The sequence below is a fragment of the Lampris incognitus genome, chromosome 20 (assembly GCF_029633865.1).
Source record: "Lampris incognitus isolate fLamInc1 chromosome 20, fLamInc1.hap2, whole genome shotgun sequence".
Lineage (NCBI taxonomy): Eukaryota > Metazoa > Chordata > Actinopteri > Lampriformes > Lampridae > Lampris > Lampris incognitus.
Genome location: NC_079230.1, coordinates 35939955 through 35960536, shown reverse-complemented (window position 1 = coordinate 35960536; position 20582 = coordinate 35939955). Strand labels below are relative to the sequence as shown.

General features: G+C 45.3%; 1 protein-coding gene across 2 annotated transcripts in view; it reads right to left on the bottom strand.

Moving 5' to 3' along the window:
* Window positions 1-20582, bottom strand: part of mtmr1a (myotubularin related protein 1a) — a 277755-nt gene that overhangs the window by 2208 nt on the left and 254965 nt on the right. The window lies entirely within an intron of this gene.

The window sequence follows — 20582 nt, the reverse complement described above, 5'->3', positions numbered from 1 at the left end:
TCAACAGATAACTGCCTTGTGATCATCTGGGCTACATACCAGAGTTTTTCAATTTCAGCGTGAATAAACTCTGCTTTTTGAAAACACTGTTGTACAGCCCAACTGCACCAGCCGATCACAGCAAGAAGAACAACAGCTGCTTAAGTGTAAACCAGTGGTGATTCCATATTTGGCAGGAGTGTCAGAACAGTTGAGATGAGTATTTTCCAAACATCGCATCTCAGTTGCTTTCAAACGCCAAAACATGCCAGAAATTGGTTCACCTGAAGGATCAGGTCCCCAGCACAAACAGAGCAATATAGTGTAAGCTGTTAGTGCCAGGAGGATTGCCGTGACTTGTACATCAGGTAAACCAAACAGACGCTGGCCAAGAGGATGGCACAACACAGGAGAGCTAACAAGTCAAGCCAGGATTCCACAGTATTAACACCATCTACACAGGCCAGTGGCCACTCTTTCAAGGATGAGGATGTGCACATCCTTGATAGAGAGGAACACTGGTTTGAACGGGAAGTCAAAGATGTGAAGAGGGAACAACCATCCTTGAACCGGGGGGGGGGGGGGTGTCCAAGAGTGCATAACCGAGTTACTGTGACAATTTGCATATGAAACTGATTGTTGTTTTCAGTCGTTATTCCACTGTATTGTTTATAAGAATGGGGCTCCATTATGACAGTAGACTCAATTCAATTCAATGTATTCCCATTAAAAACAATGTGCAGGCACATGGTAAAAATGAAATTAGGGCTGTGGCTTCACCAAACAGTGCAAGACACACACAGACACACACAGCAAACAGTATAAGCTATACACACATGAAGACCAAAAGCTAATAATAAGTTAAAAAAGAGCAAGAGTACAAAATATTTAAAAATATTGTAGCGAATTCGGGGGACAACAGAACCACAGGAACTGCTGCGGCTGGGAAGCGAACCCATATCGCCCGCACCGCAGGAAACATCGCTAACCGCTCGACTAAAGGGTCATACCCGCCGGCCAATGGCCAGCATGTCTACTTATCCATGCACATTACACTACCCCCCTCCTTCGGGAAGCGCGTCCCCGTGCATAAGCATATCAGCTCCTTCACGCCTCAGGGCGCATACGCTTCCGATGGCCTTACGGTCGCCCCATCCCACTTCTGACACCAATGTAGCGAATTCGGGGGACAACGCAACCACAGAAACTGCCGCGGCCGGGAAGCGAACCCGTATCGCCCGCACCGCAGGAAACATCGCTAACTGCTCGACTAAAGGGTCAGACCCGCCAGCCAGCGTGTCTACTTATCCATGCAAGTTACAGTATCTACAGACATTCAGTGGGTAGCCAGGTTCAGGTGGGCAACAGCTTGTGGAAAGAAGCTGTTTTTGAGCCTGGTAGTGCGGGCTCTGAGGCTCCTGTAGCGCCTCCCAGAGCGCAGGGGGAAAACAGTCCATGGTTGGGGTGGGTGGGATCTCTGCTGATGCTCAGACCCCTTCGAAGGCAGCGTTTGTGATAAATGTCTTTTATGGCTGGGAGCTGGGTATCGGTGATATGCTGGGCTGCCTTGACAACCCGCTGCAGAGCTTTCTGGTCTACTGAGGTGCAGTTGCCGTACCACACTGAGATGCAGCTGGTCAGGATGCTCTCTATGGTGCATTGGTAGAAGTTGGTAAGAATTTTGGGGGATAGACTGGCGCTCCTCAGCCTCCTCAGGAAAAGCAGGCGTTGTTGGGCCTTTTTCACAGGGGCCTGGGTGTTTAATGTCCAGGAAAGTTCCTGGCTGATGTGGACTCCAAGGCATTTAAAGCTGGAAACACGCTCCACTTCCACCCCATTGATGTGTATGGGGGAGTGGCTGCAGCTTCTAGACCTCCTGAAGTCCACAATCAGCTCCTTTGTCTTCTGCACATTAACGACAAGATTGTTGGTAGTACACCATGATGTGACGTGCTGAATCTCGTCCCTGTAGGCCGAGATTGGTAGTGATACGGCCAATGACTGTGGTGTCATCTGCAAACTTAACTATAACATTTGAAGGGTGAGTTGGCAGGCAGTCGTGGGTAAAGAGGGAGAAAAGGAGGGGGCTCAGAACACAGCCTTGAGGGGCACCTGTGCTGAGGGTCAGGGTGGAGGAGGTGTGGTCACCTAACCTAACAGACTGAGGTCTGTTGGTCAGGAAGTCCAGGGTCCAGTTACAGAGGGAGGGGTTGAGGCCAAGGGAGAGGAGTTTGGTGGTTAGTTTGGCGGAGATGATAGTGTTGAAGGCAGAGCTATACTCTGTAAACAGCATCCAGATGTATGTGTTGTTAAGTTCAAGGTGGGTCAGAGTAAAGTGCAGGGCAGTGGCAATGGCATCCTCAGTAGACCTTTTGGGACGGTAGGCGAACTGATGTGGGTCGAATGTGGGGGGATAATGTTTTTGATGTGAGCCAGAACCAGTCTCTCAAAGCACTTCATGGCAATGGGGGTGAGTGCTAGGGGTCGGTAGTCATTCAGACATGTGGATGTTGGTTTCTTGGAGACAGGAATGATAGAGGTGGTCTTAAAGCATGCCAGGACTATGGATTGGGACAGTGAGCAGTTAAATATAGTTGTGAAGACCTCAGCCAGCTGACCGGCACATTCCCGGAGGACCTGACCCGGTATGCCGTCTGGTCAGTGATTCTCTGACCTCTGCGACTGATAGAGTGAGCACCTGGTTTTCTGGGTGGCTGGGGATTTTTGTTGCTGGGTCAGTATTGTCCTTGTCAAAGCGGGCATAGAAATGATTTAGCTTGTCTGGCAGGGAGGCATCATGGACAGTGGGACTGCTATTGGAGCTTTTGTAGTCTGTGATAGACTGAATGCCTTGCCACATTCGTCGGGGATCAGAGTTATTGTGAAAGTGGTCCTCTATTCGTAGGGAATATTTATGTTTGGCTGTTCTGATGCCCTTTTTGAGGTTGGATCTGGCTGTGCTGTAGGCTTCACAGTTACCTGACTTGAACGCTGTATCCCGGATTTTCAGCAGCTGGCGGACCTCACTGGTCATCCAGGGTTTCTGGTTTGGAAAAGGCGCACATTGATATTTTTTTTGTGACACTCTCAGTGCAAAAGTTAATGTAGGCTGGCAGATGTCTGTTCATTAATGTCTATATGGGAGCCATGGGTAGCTGAATGTGCAAAATGGCACTACTACTTCTACTGCCTTGTAGATTTGCCTCTTTAGGCAAAGGCTAGAAGAAGGTAACTCCGAATTCACATCCAAGAAGGCGCTGGCAGCAGGACGCTCAATGATGTTTGCAGCAGAAGAGCCCAATAGGATCATGGGCCCCATCGGACCAATGGCACAAACATCAGATGGCATGCAGAGGAACCACACTGTTGGGCAATGGATGGCATCACTTTACAAGTAAACTGTCACTACGGGGCAACCTCTTTATCTACCGAGTCCGTTGCACTACGGTGTGCCCTTAGAAATGGGTTCTGAGATCCACAGAGACTGTTCGGCGGGGGCATGACACCAACTGTCTTAACTACTGTGCAAGGCGTGATGTGAGGAGAGCTTGATGGGAAAAGCACTTGCAAGGAGAGCTTGTAACAGACCAACTTAAACAACATTTATCTGTGACAAATGTGGATGGTATTGTTGCTCTGATGTGGGCCTCATGGCCCACAGGCATGCTTGCCGAGCTTAAACTGCATCACAGTCATCATCATTTTCGATGGACTGCCAAAGAGGAAAAGAGAGAAGAATGGGTCTACCTGCAGTCAGCCGAGACTGAAGAAGTCACTTGATGAAATATTTCTCTCAATAAATGTTTTGTAGAGGAACTGATTCAGCGTTCTTTAACTGTCCATCCATTTAATTAGATGGAGATGTGCTGTCTCCAGACTCCTCCAGGCCCACTGTAATGAACACTCATTCATTCATTCATTTTCCAAGCTGCTTATCCTAATTAGGGTTGCAGGGTGCTAAAGCCTATCCCAGCACTCACTGGGCGGAAGGCGGGGAAACACCCTGAACAGATTACCAGTCCATCGCAGGAGACACAGACAGACACATTCATGCACATATTCACACCTAGGAGCAAGTTAGTATCTCTGATTCACCTGACTTACATGCCTTTATACTGTGGGAAACCAACGCAGACACGGGGAGAACATACAAACTCTACACAGAAAGAACCCTGACAGGCTGGCCAGGAATCGAAGCCAGGTCCCTTCCTGCTTCAAGAGCTCTACTATCATCCCAGTCCCCAAGAAACCATGTATCACAGGATTAAATGACTACAGACCCGTAGCCCTAACGTCTGTGTTCAGGAAATCCTTCAGGAGACTGGTGTTGGCCCGTCTGAAGGACATCACAGGCCCTAGACCCTAGACCCCCTGTAGTTTGCCTACCGAACAAACAGGTCAGTAGAGGATGCACTCATGGGATTGCACTACAGTTTTCAACACCTCGACTCTCCAGGGACACACGGAAGGGTTCTGTTTGTGGACTTCAGCTCAAAGTTAAACACCATTGTCTTAGATATCCTCCACTCCAAACTCACCCAGCTCACTGTACCAGCCCGTTGATCATTATAAAATAAATTAGGATAATGGTAATATAACCATACTCCCATTAGGGGTAGCTGTTTGTTAGGAGATGCTGTTTTCGGGAATTTCTGAGGTTCTCTCTATTTCATTTTGTCTCTGTGTGTGTGTGTGTCGTAAGCACCATCACCCCTACAAGATAGTCGGCGTAAGGCTCTGTATGTACATATTGTTTTTGCCCAGCCTATAAAAGGATCATGAAGTTGTCGAGTGGTCCTTTTTAGATGTAGAAGTTACCACGTTTTTGGCGACGAGGTGAACTGTTTTTTTTTCCGGACGTGTCATTCTCGTTTTTGTTGGTAGCTTGAGCTAGGCAGTGTGCTAGCCGGCTAAGCGAGGGATGAGAGGAACAGTACGCCCATGACTGCGGAAAAGCCTCACGATCAGGTGGCTACATTTAGGACTATTGGTGAATTTGTGGAGGGTAAGGAGCACTGCATGGAGTATGAGGGAAGGTTGGGACACTTTTTCCTTGCTAATGCACTTACTGGGGGGGCTATGCAGTGCTCTATTCTCCTCATGTCTGTGGAGCAAATACTTACGAGCTGATAAGAAACAGCCGCACCGCAGAAATTGAGGAATTCCATACAATGAACTGGCCAAGCTTGTAGGGAACCACCACAATCCGAAACCTTCTGTGATCGTCTAACGGTTTAAATTTCAGTCTTTTCAGGAAGCCAAGTCAGTCTGTAGCCAACTTTGTAGCTGAGCTGCGGCAGCTGTCAGAGCATTGTGATTTCGGGGCAGTGTCGGATGACGTGCACTGTGACAGATTGGTATGTGGCATTGATAAAGACGCCATATAACGCCGCCTGCTTGGGGAAACCCCACCGTTGACTTTCAAGAAAGCCCTTGAGATTTCCCAAGGTATGGAGACGGCTGCCAATAATACTAGAGATATCCCGAAGGAAAATGGTTGGTCGCAGAGGGCGACAGTGCACCAGGTCAGGAGAGAGACTGGTAAACATTCAATGCGGGTGAAATGTCTTCAGTGTGGAGGGACACACTATGCGAATGATTTTAAATTCAAAGACAATCTGCCATGCTTTTAGCAAAAAGGGACACTTAGCTACAAAGTGTAGGAGTTCAAAGGGTGAGGGTAAGCCTGTGCAGGAAAAAGCTCAGGCAGCCACATACCAACTAGAAGAAGCAGAAGAAGAGGCAGCGTGTGCCTACAACATGGAGTGGAAACGGGTGAGGAGCCACCTATTATGTCATTGTCAGTGAGCAGGACATTAAGTTTGAGATTGATTAAGGGGCCACTGCATTGGTCAACAGTGAGAAGACTGCAAGGACAATTCATATTTGATGACTGCTTACTTTTAATTTTTCAGCATGACCTTGCATTGCTTAGATGGATGCTTGAAGTCCATGTGTAATAGAACAAAGGCAGTCTTATAAAGTGTCTTCTCCAGGTGCACAAATAAGGGTCTATTGTTTATTGTTGGCTGTATGGGAGACTCACTGAGTGTAGCAAGTGTGTACACACTAAATGGAGAAATGGCTTGGTGGATGAGAGCTGGAAGATATGAGGTACGGAGGGGAAGAACAGAAAACTGTCCTATAAGAGAGACTGTACTGTATTGACCGGTGCGCATTCAAGCACCTGGGCTTGGATGCGTCTGTTCATGAACATATATTAAAATCGTTTGAATGTAATGTGAGAGATTTTTGTCTCATTCCTCATTTCTATCAGCGTGGAATTCAATAATGACAGTTTCGGGGCTCGTCTGGGATGCCTAACTCATATTGTTCCTTGACCCACTCTGCACAGAATCTGGCCAGCCAGCCTGGTGAAGGGATTGAAAAATCGCCAAAGACCCAGGAAGTCTACCTCTCCCGAGGATAGTTCATAGTCAACTCCTGGGGTTGAGAAGAGAGTTATGCGATTGTGGGGAGAGGAATTGTGTGATTCAGCTTTTTATTTTGAATTAGGATAAGTATTGAAGACCACGTGGATATGTCTGAAGGTAATGACATTCACTTAGGGGTGACGACCCATTGGCAAATGAAATAATGAATAATGTCAACTGAATTGTCGGTACAGGAAATTTCCGGGTAAGAGAGTGACTGCAGGATAGCAGTACGGGAAAAAACCAAAGCAAACCTTTGACCAAGTCTTGTTTGACAGGATATGTTGAAAATTACGTGTGAAAATTATGGTGATGATTCCTGTAATCAGCTTTCAATGTGGGGAAAGAAATTTGGATTTCCTGAAACTGGTAGTTTTAGTGTAAATCAGTTACAATTGCAGGATAATATGGAGAAATATGAGAAGAAGAAAGGTAAAGGTAAAATAGATTAGAGGATGTTAATGATTTGGAAAGTGGAGGCTGAGAAAAAAACACCCAAAAGAATAGTGAGACAAGAGATAGAAGGGCAAGGGGGACAATTAATCACTGTCCTCAGTTTTCACAGATGGACCTGGATCTCCTCCCTGTCTCAGCCGCTCATCAGAGACCCTGCAACCTGCCGCAGACCGACGACAGCCTGCCCGTCTATATCCAGAGGCCCGAGAACAACTGGCTGCCGCAGCAGTCTATCACGTGGAGCCCAGAGACCACCCTGCCTCCACACCAGGCGGGTACAGCCGGGATGAAATTGACCGTTATAACTGTCAGACAATACCGATTATTGGTGCCGTGCAGAGGGACTATGTGGCAGAATGAGAGACAGTTTCCCAGCCACCATGAGATGGGGGACAACAGCAGCCTAGAGAGACTGACAGTCTGACTTTTTAGTCAGACTGACTAAAGTTTTCAGGGAAAACAGTGGTCTAGCACCACCAGTGCTGCTGAATGAACGAAATGACTCCCCGTATGAACGGCAGTTCAAGATGTTTCCTGGACGGCATGGAGGAAGAAATCATCCATCAGCTGGCACAGTTCCAGACTCAGCAGAGCCCCAACAGAGGCAGAGGGAGAAGCAGAGGGCGCAGCGGTCCCCCTCAGAGCAGAGGCTGAGGACCCCGCAATGCAGGCCCTCGAGACGAGGGGTGTTGGAACTATGGGGCCCCTGGTCATTGGGCAAACGACTGCACTGAACCAAGAAAGAGACTGGAACCCACTGGACACACGCGGTGTGTACATCGAAGTTGAAGTGTGACTGGCGGTGGGGACGGGGGAGATTCCAGAGTCTGGTGAATGCACCCCCAACCCCCAACACCACATACACACACACACACACACATACACACCAGCACATACACATGACAGCCAGAGCATATTCAATATGACAAAGGTGAGCACAATTGAGAATTTACCTGAAATGATTTTAGAGATGGCAGAGAGAAGAAAAAAATATTACGTTTTGGTTGACTCCACAGCTAAGGTTTTAATAATAAAAGAAAATGAATTTCAAGAGACCCAGAAAATTGAGTGGTAGATATGTTGACACTGTAGGGCATCAGGTGTTGCAGTGAGAGAATTATATACCACGCCACTGTCAGTCCTCACAGAAGACGGTGAAAAAACACTTTTCTCTTTTCCAAATGTTGCCCTGTAAATGTGTTAGCCAGAAATGTGATGTGTGCACTGGGCTTGGTGTTATATTGTACCAGAGGAAGGAATTGACATCACTAGAGAATCAGACATCCCAGGTCAGTATGTACAATTAGGGCATGGCAAGCCATTGTACATATACCAATGGGATATGTCGCCACCAGGGCCGAGATCAATAACCTCCGATTTGCTTGAATTGGCGCATACTCACATGTCACCACAACACACCTTCATGTCAGATGGTTGTGCCGACCCCCGCCATAACTCAGCTCCACTGGGTGTGTAACTCGACACCACATGTGCCTCTGGTCAAAACAGTTGACACCCAGTGGGAGGATTTAGGGCTGTGGGTCACTCAGTGTTCACAAGACCACATGTGGGAGACAAGGGGAGAAGGAGTGCAATACTCACCCCAAATGTAAGCATATAGATGCCCATTTCAGAGCACTTTTATGGGAAAACGGACTGTGCATTTAGCACAGAGCAGTAAATTCAACTTGAGGGGTGGATAAATTTCCCCCAGTTAACCACTGACTCACCACAGTTGCAAAAGTGCCACAATTTTGTGGGCTACATATAATTAGGATGTGGGGATAAGTTAAAGGGGTTGAACCCCTCCATGTGACACCCAACAGTACATAGTACCGTCCATGTCAGGCACAATATCTGCCCAGACCAGAGGCAGTAATGGGTATAACACCAGTGTTTAACAGTTTGCTGGCAGCAGGAGTCATTATCCCATGTGCTCCCAGCCAGTGGGGAGGCCTATCTTTCCCATTAAAAAAATAAAAATAAATAAAAAAGATAAGGGGGCAGAATCAGCCAGCACAGTGGTGATTCATGCGAGACTTACGGGCAGCAGTGTGTGTGTTGCACCCAGACTCTCAGAATTGGTTTGCTTTTGCGTTTCAGGGTCAGACATCTTCGTGGACCAGGATGCCACAAGGTTATGTTGAATCCCCAGCGATCTACTCTCGGGTTTTGCATGCAGGGCTGGAGAGTTTAGAGCGCCCAGTGGGGGGCATGCTGAGATTTGATGATCTGTTCATCGGCAAAACAAGCTTGTGAAGTTGGTACCATTGCATTGCTATAACAGCTAGCAGAACAAGGCCGCAAAGCTAGCTTGAGTAAACTGCAATCTGTTCAGGAAAAAATCCTCTTCCTAGGGCACGAGATCTCTAAAAATAAAAGTAAAGTAAAAAGGGTAAAACACTGAGCTCAAAACTAGTGGAAACCAGAAGATGGTCAGAGTTGATGGTAAGATGGATGGAGCCAAATACAGGGCAATCTTGGAAGAAAACCTGTTGGAGTCTGCAAAAGATTTGAGACTGGGGCGGAGGTTCACCTTCCAGCAGGACAACGACCCTAAACATAAAGCCAGGGCTACAATGGAATGGTTTAAAACAAAACATATTCATGTGTTAGAATGGCCCAGTCAAAGTCAAGACCTAAATCCAATTGAGAATCTGTGGCAAGATCTGAAAACTGCTGTTCACAAATGCTCTCCATCTAATCTGACTGAGCTTGAGCTGTTTTGCAAAGAAGAATGGGCAAAAATTTCAGTCTCTAGATGTGCAAAGCTGGTAAAGACATACCCCAAAAGACTTGCAGCTGTAATTGCAGCAAAAGGCGGTTCCACAAAGTATTGACTCAGGGGAGCTGAATACTTTTGAACGCTGCACTTTTCAGTTTTTTATTTGTAAAAATTTTTTTAAATCATGTATACTTTTCTTTGTACTTCACAATTGTGGGCCACTTTGTGTTGGTCTTTCACATAAAATTCCAATAAAATATATTTATGTTTGTGGTCGAAACGTGACAAAATGTGGAAGAGTTCAAAGGGTATGAATACTTTTGCAAGCCACTGTAAATGGATACAAGTGTAACAGATGTGGCAGACCTCATGGAAAAGCAGACTTTTGTCCTGCCAGAAATGTAGAATGTAGAAACTGTAGAAAGATAGGCCATTATGCTGCAGTATGTCTCACCCATGTGGTCAATGAAGTAAAGCCATACTACACTGCACAACAGCACCTCTCTTACTCCCAAGACCTATTGTTACACGGAGAAAGAATAGTCGTACCGCGAGCTATGCGCAGAGAAATACTGCAGTGCATTCATGATGGCCACCAGGGTATCGTTAAATGCAGGGAGTGTGCCCGACAAAGTGGCTGGTGGCCTGCGATAGGGAAAGATATTGAGAACATGGTCAGTAGTTGCAGATACTGTCAAGAGTCAAGGCCAAGTCAAAGGAGAGAATCTCTCATGACAACTCCATTACCAAACTGCCCCTGGGAGAGGGTAGCTGCGGACATCTGTGAGGTAGACAAGAAATATTACTTGGTAGTTGTAGATTATATAGAAATAGCCTACCTAAAGAACCTGTCAGGAGAGACTACCAGAGCACGCTTAAAGAACATGTTTTCACGCTGGGGATGCCCTGATGTTCTTGTAACAGATAACAGCCCACAGTTCACTGGACAAGCCTTTGACCAGTTTGCTACTGACTTTGATTTCCAGCACATCACCTCGAGTCCCCACTATGCTCAATACAATGGAGAAGCAGAAAGGGCGGTGCAGACAGCGAAAAAGATCCTGAAACAGCCTGACCCCTTCACAGCTCTGATGAGCTACAGAGAAATACTACTTCAAGTCACCGGAGTGAGCCCAGCACAACTCATGCTGGGCAGGCAAATCAAGACAACGGCCCCCACACTCGAGTCAAACCTACAGCCGGCATGGCCAGACTTCAAGCAGGTGAAACAAGCCGATGAAAGGGCAAAACAAAACTACAGACGTAACTACAATAGGAGAAACAATGTCAGAGACTTACCAATACTCCATCCAGGTGCCAGAGTGGCTGTAAAGCTGGACAATGAGCAGGGATGGGTGAGAAATGCAACAGTCATATGACAATGTGACACACCTAGGTCTTACCTTGTACAGATGGAGAGAGGGGTCCTTCACCGAAACCGACGTCACCTGAAACCAATCACTAGCACTGCCGCGCTTCCACCTGAAGGACACCCTGAAAGTGATGTACCACACCCACCTGCTGCCAACGACAACGTGCCAGACCTACTTGCTTCCCACGAGGATCTGCCTGCTGCAGCAGAGGTACCACAAGCCCAAGAGAAAATGACATCTCGTGGCCGAGTTGTTAGACCCCCAGAAAGATTTAAAGACTTTGTTCCAGCATAGTACACAGTATGCATTGAGTGGCAGAATAATCCACTGCAACTGTGCTGGTGACTGGCAGCCTATCCAGATCATCTTAGAGTAGGACTAATTCTTGTTTAATGACTTGTTGATGTTCAGTTTGGAAATGCAATCATTTTGAAATGTTCCCTAAGTTAACTTTAACAAAAGGTTTCCTTATAATATGTTCATATAGAAAGCACTGTCTCAAAGACTCAAAGGAAAGGAGATGTGTTGTGGGACTACTTTATTGTTCGCATTAATACAGTGGCCTATAAATGCTACGCTGCCGCTAGAGGGCATTCAGTGTAGTGACAGCGCATCTGATTGTAGTGTACTCATGTACCAGTCGTCCTCTATTAAACCAGTAAACTTATATCTTGCCTCCTCGTGATACTGCAACCTACTATACAGACAGTGGATCTGTGATACGTGTGATTACATGTGGCTGTGTCACTCTTGTTTGTGTGTGTGTGTGTGTGTGTGTGTGTGTGTGTGTGTGTGTGTGTGTGTGTGTGTGTGTGTGTGTGTTTGTGTGTGTTTGTGTGTGGAGGCTCAACTGACACTGTGACGTAGACCGAGGCTGCTGACGCAGATTTCATTTGACTGAAACAGACTTTGACTACCACGTCCACATTGGGACTGTGTGTCCCTGACGGACCATCACACAAACTGTGGATGAAAAGGCGGCTTTATGACTTCTGTTCTGTTACAAGAACATGGGGGAAAGCAGCGAACAGTGGCATGTTGTTAGAGAGGAGTTGGATGTATATATGTAAATAACATATGGCAGTCTGAGCACGGACGTCCTTGTCTGCCTAAGTGTTTGTTTCCTTTTATGCAAATCGGCACATGGAGAGGACCATGTGTCAAAAGGGGGGATGGTGGACGCAGTAAACAAACACTGGTTTACGAGAGGCTTCACAAATTGTTCCCAAAATTTTGTTCAACATATTAATTTGTTTGAAAAACAATGCTGCAAGAGGGCAAACCACACAAGCCTCGAGCCACCCTCCCCCTGGCCACCCGTTTGATCCCCTGCAGATGGATGTCATTGAACTAACACCATGTGAGGGAGAGAAATGTTGTCTTGTGATTGCTGATATGTTTTCTAAGTGGGTTGAAGTTTTCCCTACAGGAAAGGCAGATGCCTCCGCAGTAGTGAAGGTGCTAGTAAGAGAGATTATTCCCAGATGGGGAACACCATGGAAGATCAGCAGTGATAACAGAACTCACTTTGTAAATAGTGCTGTTAAACAACTTTCCACATTTCTGGGTATTAATCTGAAACAACGTTGTGCCTATCACCCACAGTGCCTATCACCCACAGTGTGGTGGAGCAGTGGAGAGAGAAAATTGGACGATTAAAAATAAACTGCTCAAATATTGTGATGAGACAGGACTCACGTGGATAAAAGCATGGCCACTAGTGCTGATGGCTATGAGGGTGAGAGGGAGGGCCACAACAAGTCTGTCACCTTTTGAAATTTTCACAGGCAGACCGATGAACACTGGACTAGCCTTCCCCCACAAAGGCGGGTCCTCAGCTCAGACCTCATGGAGGATGTGATGCTTAACTATTGCATGCAACTAAACCAAATGCTGACTTCTATTCACATGCAGGTGAGATCGGCACTTCCACAGCCAAGAGGATCATCTGTATGACCTGACGCCAGGAGACTGGGTGCTGATAAAGGACCTAAAGAGAAAACACTGGAGGAAGCCCCGTGGGTGGGGCCCCACCAAGTGCTCTTGACCACACCTACAGCGGTGAAGGTGGAGGGGAGAGTCAGCTGGACACACGCCAGCCACTGTAAGAAGGTGCCACCACTAGAGACAGAGGGCCAGGGTGAGAGACCCGTGCCGCTCACAAACGAGGAAGAGAAGTAGACGCGGCCAGCTCTCACCGAGGGTTAGAAACCTACCGAGAGCCAACGGTTGCTACGATATAGGGAGAGACATTCTTTATCTAATGGAGCCTGATAACAACAGGCCACCATTGAGGTACTTTGTAGTGATGAGGCCAGCACCTGAAAGCAGGCCCTGGCATCCTTTTAAGAGAACTGGATTTAGTCTCAGGGGAACGATTTGGTGTTTTACAATAACAACTATTGTGACTGTTTGTCCCATATTATGGCTCTTTGATTCCCTGCAAAATGATAATGTGGTAACATCGACCTCTGTTACATCAACACCTTTTACCACCACCATAGCCAAATTGCCAGATGTACAGATGACAGGAGATCAGTGTCTTTTTCTGCAGGAGAGATACGTGTGATAGAGAGAGCTGTCTATTAACCATCGACCCTACAACAGTTCACCCTGGTCGAAGTTTGGTTGAAGTTCTGGTTGAAGTTTGGTCGAAGTAAGCAAAGTTTATTGGTCATGGATAAGCGATCACTACTACTGAAGGTATTGCTAATGCCACAGTGGCCACTCAGACTGTTGAACCCCCTCTAATGCGTGTGGGATGCTTTGATACCTATAGGGGAAATCTGGCTATAACCATAATGGAAGAATGGGCCACCTCTTGTAACTTTACTAATTGGTGAATTTGTTAGAAATTACCGAAGTTGTTTCAATCACCGATGGTAGTTCCCGTAGAGTTGTCTGCAGCAGACTTTAGGGTGTTCAGTATTAACCTATATGAGACCTTCTCAGTATGTTATGTTTCAGGGCTTATTCATAATGATCTACCCGGTAATGAGAAAGAGAGAATCTCATTTGCCTTGTCTGAGTTCAATAAAGGTTACAGGCCATGTGAGTTAAACTATGCAGAATTATGGAAGGTATCCAAATTTGAAACAGTGGTAAATGCAATGCTTCAATATCGTGTAGAGTTTCTGGCCGTGCCTACTGACTGCAATAACGATATACACTACCGTTCAAAAGTTTGGGATCACCCAAACAATTTCGTGTTTTCCATGAAAAGTCACACTTATTCACCACCATATGTTGTGAAATGAATAGAAAATAGAGTCAAGACATTGACAAGGTTAGAAATAATGATTTGTATTTGAAATAAGATTTTTTTTACATCAAACTTTGCTTTCGTCAAAGAATCCTCCATTTGCAGCAATTACAGCATTGCAGACCTTTGGCATTCTAGCTGTTAATTTGTTGAGGTAATCTGGAGAAATTGCACTCCACGCTTCCAGAAGCAGCTCCCACAAGTTGGATTGGTTGGATGGGCACTTCTTTGAGCAGATTGAGTTTCTGGAGCATCACATTTGTGGGGTCAATTAAACGCTCAAAATGGCCAGAAAAAGAGAACTTTCATCTGAAACTCGACAGTCTATTCTTGTTCTTAGAAATGAAGGCTATTCCATGTGAGAAATTGCTAAGAAATTGAAGATTTCCTACACCGGTGTGTACTACTCCCTTCAGAGGACAGCACAAACAGGCTCTAACAGGTACTATTTAATGAAGATGCCAGTTGGGGACCTGTGAGGCGTCTGTTTCTCAAACTAGAGACTCTAATGTACTTATCTTCTTGCTCAGTTGTGCAACGCGGCCTCCCACTTCTTTTTCTACTCTGGTTAGACCCCTTTTGTGCTGTCCTCTGAAGGGAGTAGTACACACCGGTGTAGGAAATCTTCAATTTCTTAGCAATTTCTCACATGGAATAGCCTTCATTTCTAAGAACAAGAATAGACTGTTAAGTTTCAGATGAAAGTTCTCTTTTTCTGGCCATTTTGAGCGTTTAATTGACCCCACAAATGTGATGCTCCAGAAACTCAATCTGCTCAAAGAAGTGCCCATCCAACCAATCCAACTTGTGGGAGCTGCTTCTGGAAGCGTGGGGCGCAATTTCTCCAGATTACCTCAACAAATTAACAGCTAGAATGCCAAAGGTCTGCAATGCTGTAATTGCTGCAAATGGAGGATTCTTTGACGAAAGCAAAGTTTGATGTAAAAAAAATCTTATTTCAAATACAAATCATTATTTCTAACCTTGTCAATGTCTTGACTCTATTTTCTATTCATTTCACAACATATGGTGGTGAATAAGTGTGACTTTTCATGGAAAACACAAAATTGTTTGGGTGATCCCAAACTTTTGAGCGGTAGTGTACAAACCCCAATTCCAATGAAGTTGGAACATTGTGTAAAATGTGAATAAAAACAGAATACAATGATTTGCAAATCCTTTTTGACCTCTATTCAAGTGAATACACTACAAAGACAAGATATTTAATTTTCAAACTGATAAACTTTATTGTTTTTGCAAATATTCACTCATTTTGAATTTGATGCCTGCAACACATTCCAAAGCTGGGACAGGGGCAACAAAAGACTGGGAAAGTTGAGGAATGTTCAAAAAACACCTGTTTGGAACATTCCACAGGTGAACAGGTTAATTGGAAACAGGTGAGTGTCCTGATTGGGTATAAAAGGAGCATCCCCAAAAGGCTCAGTTGTTCACAAGCAAGGATGGGGCGAGGTTCACCACTTTGTGAACAACTGCGTAAGCAAATAGTCCAACAGTTTAAGAACAATGTTTCTCAACGTACAATTGCAAGGAATCTAGGGATTTCATCATCTACAGTCCATAATATCATCACAAGATTCAGAGAATCCAGGGAAATCTCTGCACGTAAGCGGCAAGGCAGAAAACCAACATTGAATGCCCGTGACCTTCGACCCCTCAGGCGGCACTGCATTAAAAACCGACATCATTGTGTAAAGGATATTACCACGTGGGCTCCGTAACACTTGGGAAAACCATTGTCAGTTAACACAGTTCGTCGCTACATCTACAAGTGCAAGTTAAAACTCTACCATGCAAAGCCAAAGCCAGATATCAACACCACCCAGAAACGCCGCCGGCTTCTCTGGGCCGGAGCTCATCTGAGATGGACTGACGCAAAGTGGAAAAGTGTGCTGTGGTCTGACGAGTCCACATTTCACATTGTTTTTGGAAATCATGGACGTCGTGTCCTCCGGGCTAAAGAGGAAAAGGACCATCCAGATTGCGATCAGCACAAAGTCCAAAAGCCAGCATCTGTGATGGTATGGGGGGTGTTAGTGCCCATGGCATCATGGGTAACTTGCACATCTGTGAAGGCACCATTAATGCTGAAAGGTACATACAGGTTTTGGAGCAACATATGCTGCCATCCAAGCGACGTCTTTTTCAGGGACGTCCCTGCTTATTTCAGCAAGACAATGCCAAGCCACATTCTGCATGTGTTACACCAGCGGGGCTTCGTAGTAAAAGAGTGCGGGTACTGGACTGGCCTGCCTGCAGTCCAGACCTGTCTCCCACTGAAAATGTGTGGTGCATTATGAAGCGTAAAATACGACAACGGAGACCCAGGACTGTTGAACAACTGGAGTCGTACATCAAGCAAGGATGGGAAAGAATTCCACCTACAAAGCTTCAACAATTAGTGTCCTCAGTTCCCAAACGCTTATTGAGTGTTGTTAAAAGGAAAAGTGGTGTAACACAGTGGTGGACATGCCCCTGTCCCAGCTTCTTTGGAACGTGTTGCAGGCATCAAATTCAAAATGAGTGAATATTTACAAAAAAAAAAACAAAGTTTATCAGTTTGAACATTAAATATCTTGTCTTTGTAGTGTACTCAATTGAATATAGTGGGTCATAAAGGATTTGCAAATCATTGTATTCTGTTTTTATTTACGTTTTACACAACGTCCCAACTTCACTTGAATTGGGGTTTGTAGAATGTAAGCCTATGACTGAACCAGAATACACCTATCGTATTGTAGCCGGGGCGTATTCAGCCCCATGGAATTTGCAAATACAGTCAGCATTTTTAGGGTTTACAGTGTGTATCTAGGCCTATATTCTCTACTAAGTCTTTAGCTCGCAGCATTTCATTTACTTGTCCTACTCTGCATGTGCATGCCCTGCCTGATGTCTCTCTGTGTGTACAGGACCCCCGTTAGGAAATTACCGCAGACACTACTTGTTGTAATAGGACAGTAAAGATAACGTTCAGTAAGCAACCCATACTGCCTGAAAAGGTATATCTGATTTGTGGTGATCAGGCCTATAGCTGTTCCCTGAAAGAAGCCCACAGTCGGTGTTACTTTGTATTTCTGGTACCCTTAATCAGACAGGCGTCTGCATCAGAATTATCATCACTCCATCGCCAAGCTAAACATGCCTTATCAACTGCTCAGTGCACATTTGGCATATTGATACCCTCGTATGGTATATATGCAGCTCAGGAGGAGATCAAGTCACTCTACTGTGTTAGAATGTCACATGAACGTCTCTACAGCTGCCATTACGGCCACGGCAAGACACTTAGATGATGTTGGCCATATTGCAACTGGAAATAGGATGGCGTTGGATCTTCTGTTAGCCTCACAGGGTGACGTATGTAAGGTGATCTCCACTGAATGTTGTACATGTATTATCAGCAACGATGCTGAAATATTAGAATTGAAACATGATACTGAACAAGGGGTGACAGATTTACATACTTTTCAAGGGTGGGATCTGTTGTCAGGAATATTTGGTCCCTTGGCATTTGTGGGTCCATCATTCATTCGCACGCTGATTATGGGTATTCTTCTGTTTTTGGTCATCGTTTTCATCATTACTTGTATGATTGGTATGATCCGTAAATATTGTATTAAGACTGTACTTAACACTGTACAAGTTCAACATTTTCCTGATCCCTGGGTTCCACCATGTGATCCCTGGGTTTCACCGTATGATCCATGGGTTCCAACATTTGATCCCTGGGTTCCACCATATGATCCATGGGTTCCACCATATGATCGTGATGATAATGAAAATTTTTTAGCAAGTGTCTACAGTCACTTCATTTAATAGAGTAGTTCCCCAAGATCCTTTCCTTTATTTGGAGTTATTGGTTTGTTTTCCTTTCCTTACATTAATGCTTAGTTAGTTTATTTGTAACCAATCTATGTGTGTTATGAATATATCATTTATTGTTTCATCATTTATTCACTATTTTATGTTACTGGGGACTGTGTTGTGTTTTAGATGGATTCTGAGCATCCACAAAAGTTCCCAAATGTCACCACTGATTTTTTTTCTTGTGATATAACCGCTCAGATTAGTGTAAGTAACTTCTCCGGTCTTTTACTCATTTCTAGACAAGAGTCAAGTGAGGTGTTTGGTTGGAGAGGACATGGGATCATTGTGACTTCTGTTTGACTGCTGAGTTTATATGGAGTGTTTTTGATGTACGTCTGAAGCATGTCAGTTGACTTACAACTGACAGACAGGCCTCACAGTCATACTGTGTGAGGTAAGATGTTCCCCAGGATGTATAACCATTGTTACGTTTTCTTTGATGCTTTATTTAGGCGATTTGTTGTTGATTAAAAGTAATCAAAAGGGGGGATTGTGAGGGCATGACCATGACCTTGCATTGCTTAGATGGATGCTTGAAGTCCATGTGTAATAGAACAAAGGTAGTCTTATAAAGTGTCTTCTCCAGGTGCACAAATAAGGGCCTATTGTTAATTGTTGGCTGTATGGGAGACTCACTGAGTGTAGCAAGTGTGTACACACTAAATGGAGAAATGGCCTTGGTGGATGAGAGCTGGAAGACATGAGATAAGGAAGGGAAGAACAGAAAACTGTCCTATAAGAGAGACTGTACTGTATTGATCGGTGTGCATTCAGGCAACTGGGCTTGAATGCGTCTGTTCATGAACATATATTAAAATCGTGTGACAATACTGTAAGAGATTTTTGTCTCATTCCTCATTTCTGTCAGCGTGGAATTCAATAATTGCCACGACAAGACCTATAGGAGGACATGCGAGTCTAATCTGCCTCCCATCAGCCTGTCAAACCTCAAACTCAGGACCTATATAGGGCAGCCCATACCTCATTTAGGGGTGCTATATGTGGATATTTCAGCTGAAGGTCAGAAGGCAAAAGCCAGGCTGGTGATAGCTAAGGGCAGGGGGCCCAGTCTTTTGGGCTGCAATTGGCTTCACAAAATCCTACTCAGCTGACATGAAATTAAGTATGTACCATGACAGGACATTCTGCAGCAGTACAGTGACATTTTCAGGGATGTGCTGGGCATGCTGAGGGGCGTAACAGTGAAACTCAATGTCGACCCTGAGTCCACATCATGGTTTTTCAAGCTCAGGTTGGTGCCCTATGCCTTGAAAGACAAAGTCAAGGAGGAGCAGGAACGTTCATAGAAGCAGGTCGTCATTGAGCCTGTCCTGTTTTCAAGGGCGGCTCCCATTGTTTCAGTTTTGATACTACAAGCTTACGGTGAATCAGGTCTCTAAGCTGGTGGAGTACCCATTGCCATGGGTGGATGACCCGTTTGCGACCTGTTTTAGGGGAGAAAGCTATTCACAAAGCTGGACATGAGTCATGCTTAACAACAGCTGCTGCTTGACGAGGATTCAAAAGAGTACATCATGATCCAACAGTCATAGGGGATTATTCAGATACAATCACCTGGTGTTTGGGGTGGCATCCAGTCCTGCCATTTTCCAAAGGACAATGGACACTTTGTTGCAAGGGATTCCACACAGCATTGTATCTTGAAAATATTTTGATCATGGGGGCCATGGAGGAGCAGCATCTGGCAAACTTAGACAGGTGCTGAAGAGGCTGTCAAATGCAGGGCTGTGGTTAAAACACTTAAAGTGTGTTCCTGGCACCGGGTGTGACCTACCTGGGGCACAAGATCACAGCTGATGGGCTCTGCTCAGTGGAAGACAAAATGAGAACTATCAAGGAGGCCCCCAAGCCCCAAGAGCACCCATGAACTCAGATTATTTTTGGACCTAGTGAATTATTATGGCAAGTTCCTTCCTGACCTCTCAAAGGTTTTGGCCCTGCTGTACAAATGCTTCACAATGACACTAAGTGGCAAGGAGGTGAAGAACAGAAGGAAGCTTTCAAGGAAGTGAAAGGTCTCCTCCACTCAGCGAAGCTGCTTGTTCACCATGACCCAGACAAAGAGATTACCCTTTCATGTGACACCTCACCTTACGGAGTCGGGGCCATCCTCTCACATGTGGAGGACCGTTCAGAGAAGCCTATCAGTTTTGCTTCACATACCCTGATGGCAGCTGAGAAGGGATATTCACAGTTAGACAAAGAAGGTCTGGCCATTGTTTTTGCTGTCAAACACTTTAATCAGTACCTCTAATCAGTACCTCTTTTTATTTTTTATTTATTGTTTGTTCTATTTTTGACTCAATCTTTTGTTTTTTATCTCTATACTATACTAGGCCTATGTCTTTTTTCACACAGTGACAGACTGAGTACCTCCTTTCATTTCACTGCATGTTTTACTCTGTATTTCTGTGCATGTGGCAAATAAAGTACTTGAACTTGAA